Consider the following 5000-nt stretch of genomic DNA (forward strand, 5'->3'; position numbering starts at 1 on the left):
CTGTAGCATATAAGAGCGAGATGGTCACTGGACAGAACAAATAGTTTATATGTAAAATAGGCTTTATTGTGGCAAAATTTAACTCTATATAGAGCTTTACCAAATAATGTTTCTCTCTGTGTAGAGTTTTATCAAGTCACATTTCGCTCTGCGTTTAATTCTACACAGAGCGAAACATTGCCACAATAGAACTAATATATATATATATATATATATATATATATATATATATATATATATATATATATATATATATATATATATATATATATATATATATATATATATATATATATATATATATATATATATATATATATATATATATATATATATATATATATATATATATATATATATATATATATATATATATATATATATATATATATATATATATATATATATATATATATATATATATATATATATATATATATATACATATACAAGTGCCATTCTTTTTGCACTAGTGTACATCTATTTGTTTGGTAAATTAAGGTCGCAGACGAATGATGTTGAAGCCACAATCATTCTTCACTGCAGTATTAAGCTTCTCCCTGTGCAAACACATTGCTGAGGAATGGTGCTGAGGAGTGCTGACGTGTGAAGACGTGTGCAGACGAGTGCTGAGAGGTGCTGTGGAGTGCTGAGAGGTGCTGTGGAGTGCTGAGAGGTGCTGTGGAGTGCTAAGAGGTGCTGTGGAGTGCTGAGAGGTGCTGTGGAGTGCTGAGAGGTGCTGTGGAGTGCTAAGAGGTACTGTGGAGTGCTGAGAGGTGCTGTGGAGTGCTGAGAGGTGCTGTGGAGTGCTGAGAGGTGCTGTGGAGTGCTGAGAGGTGCTGTGGAGTGCTAAGAGGTGCTGTGGAGTGCTGAGAGGTGCTGTGGAGTGCTGAGAGGTGCTGTGGAGTGCTAAGAGGTACTGTGGAGTGCTGAGAGGTGCTGTGGAGTGCTGAGAGGTGCTGTGGAGTGCTGAGAGGTGCTGTGGAGTGCTGAGAGGTGCTGTGGAGTGCTGAGAGGTGCTGTGGAGTGCTGAGAAGTGTTGAGAGGTGCTGAAGGCTGAGGAGTGCTGTGAGGTGCTGTGGAATTCTGAGGAGTGCTGAGAGGTGCTGTGGAGTGCTGAGGAGTTCTTTGGTGTGCTGAGGAAGGCTGAGGAGTAATGATAGGTGCCGTGGAGTGCTGAGGAGCGCTGAGAGGTGCTGAGAAGTGCTGAGAGGGATATGGGAACTCCTGGTATAGTCCCCTTCCCCCTACTCTATGAAAGGGGACACTGCTTCAAGGACACGGGAAGAGGTGGGGGTGGGGGGTGCCTTGATGCTGGTGACGGGCCCTTGATACAAGGAACTGAAGCTACCTCTCCTCCCCTGAGATCAGATGTAATTGTGTCCAATTAACCAGATTTAACTTTTCTCATGAAAATAATAATAATAATATTGATGATGATAATAATAATAATAATAATAATAATAAAAATAATAATAATAATAATGATAACAATGATAATAATGATAATAATAATAATAATAATAATAATAATAATAATAATAATAATAATAATAATAATAATAATAATAATTAATAATAATAATAATAATAATAATAATAATAATAATAATAATAATAATATTAATAATAATAATAATAATAATAATAATAATAATAATAATAATAATAATAATAATAATAATAATAATAATAATTAATAATAATAATAATAATAATAATAATAATAATAATAATAATAATAATAATAATAATAATAATAATAATAATAATAATAATAATATTAATAATAATAATAATAATGATAACTGATAATAATAATAATAATAATAATAATAATAATAATAATAATAATAATAATAATAATAATAATAATAATAATAATAATAATAATAATAATAATAATAATAATAATAATAATAATAATAATAATAATAATAATAATAATAAACGTACTATTCCTTCAATACCTTCTCATGTTGTATGCAAATATCTCTTTTTTCACTATTTTAAGACTGATTCAAACATTTCTTAGAGCGGTACGACAGGACATCTATCCCAGTCTCTAGAAATAACCTGACGAAGGAATGTGTATTGATATCATGTTTGGTACACTTCTGGGAAGTGTTTCTCAGCGTCCGAGAGAGACGTGATCAATCAGGCTATTCCTGTCACCACTGGACGCTCATAAAGTCTTATACGGGGATAGTAGGAGGCAGGAGGTAGGAAGTAGGTGGTCGCCTTCACCTATTTAGCTTCCTTGTTGGTGTTCTACTTGCTTATAGAACTACGCTACCATTATTGCTGTTAATATCAGCACCACCAGAACTACAAGTAATCCAACCGGTGCCAGTCATTTAGGTGACAGGTGACCTGGTTGGTGACAGGACAAACTGGCACTCTAAATCAAACACCTAAAACCGAGAAAAATCTTTTTCAGTATCACCCATAGCAACCCCAGCTTACTCACAATGGAGGTGACATGTGTTCGCTACACTTTACCTATTTGTCCTCGTGTAACTTTGTATATCCTTGCCACACCTTTGTAATAACATATAAGGAGGGGATAGAACCGCGGTTTCAACCCCCAGCTCAGCCACGCTGCAACTAACATTATACTGTAGATGTTTCTATCGTGTGTTATACAATACTGTAGATGTTTCTATCGTGTGTTATACAATACTGTAGATGTTCCGCTCGTGTATTATACAACAGAGCTACATTGATGTTATTAGTAAGATAACTTTTTTTGATATATTGACGAAGCTCTAAGTGGTGAAGTTCACTCAAGCTCACTAAGCCAGTCAACCTGTGAGAAGCTCACTAAGCCAGTCAACCTGTCTGAAGCTCACTCATCAAGCTCACTAAATCAGTCAACCTGTGTAAAGCTCACTAAGCCATTCAGTCTGTGCGAAACTCACTCATCAAGATTATTAAGCCAGTCAACCTGTGAGAAGCTCACTAAGCCAGTCAACCAGTCTGATGCTCACTCATCAAGCTCACTAAGCCAGTCAACCTGTGTGAAGCTCACTAAGCCAGCCAACTTGTGTGAAGCTCACTCGTCAAGCTCAGTAAGCCAGTCAACGTGTGTGAAGCTCACTAAGCCATTTAACCTGTGTGAAGCTCACTCGTCAAGCTCAGTAAGCCAGTTAACCTGTGTGAAGCTCACTTATCAAGCTCTCTAAGCCACTCAACCTGTGTGAAGCTCACTAAGCCAGTTAACCTGTGTGAAGCTCACTTATCAAGCTCTCTAAGCCACTCAACCTGTGTGAAGCTCACTAAGCCAGTTAACCTGTGTGAAGCTCACTTATCAAGCTCTCTAAGCCACTCAACCTGTGTGAAGCTCACTAAGCCAGTTAACCTGTGTGAAGCTCACTAAGCCAGTTAACCTGTGTGAAGCTCACTAAGCCAGTTAACCTATGTGATTCTCACTAAGCCAGTCAACCTGTGTGAAGCTCACTAAGCCAGCCAACTTGTGTGAAGCTCACTCGTCAAGCTCAGCAAGCCAGTTAACCTGTGTGAAGCTCACTTATCAAGCTCTCTAAGCCACTCAACCTGTGTGAAGCTCACTAAGCCAGTTAACCTGTGTGAAGCTCACTAAGCCAGTTAATCTGTGTGAAGCTCACTAAGCCAGTTAACCTGTGTGAAGCTCACTAAGCCAGTTAACCTGTGTGAAGCTCACTAAGCCAGTTAACCTGTGTGAAGCTCACTAAGCCAGTTAACCTGTGTGAAGCTCACTAAGCCATTTAACCTGTGTGAAGCTCACTAAGCCATTTAACCTGTGTGAAGCTCACTCATTAAGCTCACTAAGCCAGTTAACCTATGTGATTCTCACTAAGCCAGTTAACCTGTGTGAAGCTCACTCATTAAGCTCAATAAGCCAGTTAAGCTGTGTGAAGCTCACTCACTAAGCACACTAAGCCAGTTAACCTGTGTGAAGCTCACTCACTAAGCTCACTAAGCCAGTTAACCTGTGTGAAGCTCACTCATTAAGCTCACTAAGCCAGTTAGTCTGTGTGAAGCTCACTCATTAAGCTCACTAAGCCAGTTAGCCTGTGTGAAGCTCACTCATTAAGCTCACTAAGCCAGTTAACCTGTGTGAAGCTCACTCATTAAGCTCACTAAGCCAGTTAGCCTGTGTGAAGCTCACTCATTAAGCTCACTAAGCCAGTTAGCTTGTGTGAAGCTCACTCATTAAGCTCACTAAGCCAGTTAAACTGTGTGAAGCTCACTCATTAAGCTCACTAAGCCAGTTAGCCTGTGTGAAGCTCATTAAGCTCACTAAGCCAGTTAACCTGTGTGAAGCTCATTAAGCTCACTAAGCCAGTCAGAGAGCACAATAAAGCCTTCTCTCACGCAGCTTCCCACGTAGACTTAAGTAAGTCTTAAAGACATACAGGATCTTCAAGACTTTGTAACTCTCATATTGTGACTAAATCTTAAAATCTTTATTGTTTGCTCGTCCCCAGCTTATCTAGTTGAGTACTTATCCATAAGCTTTTTGCTTGTCCCCAGCTGGTCTCCTGGTTGAGTACTTGTTCGTAAGTTTTTTCCTCGTACCCAGCTGGTCTCCTGGTTGAGTCCTTGTTCGTAAGCTTTTTCCTCGTCCCCAGCTGGTCTCCTGGTTGAGTACTTGTTCGTAAGCTTTTTCCTCGTCCCCAGCTGGTCTCCTGGTTGAGTACTTGTTCGTAAGCTTTTTCCTCGTCCCCAGCTGGTCTCCTGGTTGAGTACATGTTCGTAAGCTTTTTCCTCGTCCCCAGCTGGTCTCATGGTTGAGTACTTATCTATATTCTTTTTTTGTCTACGACAGTGAAAATTGTGTGTGTGTGTGTGTGTGTGTGTGTGTGTGTGTGTGTGTGTGTGTGTGTGTGTGTGTGTGTGTGTGTGTGTGTGTGTGTGTGTGTGTGTGTGTGTGTGTGTGTGTGTGTGTGTGTTGAGTGTGTGTGTGTGTGTGTGTGTGTGTGTGTGTGTGTGTGTGTGTGTGTGTGTGTGTGTGTGTG

This window comes from Cherax quadricarinatus, chromosome 78 (assembly GCF_038502225.1).
Source record: "Cherax quadricarinatus isolate ZL_2023a chromosome 78, ASM3850222v1, whole genome shotgun sequence".
NCBI classification, from domain to species: Eukaryota; Metazoa; Arthropoda; class Malacostraca; order Decapoda; family Parastacidae; genus Cherax; species Cherax quadricarinatus.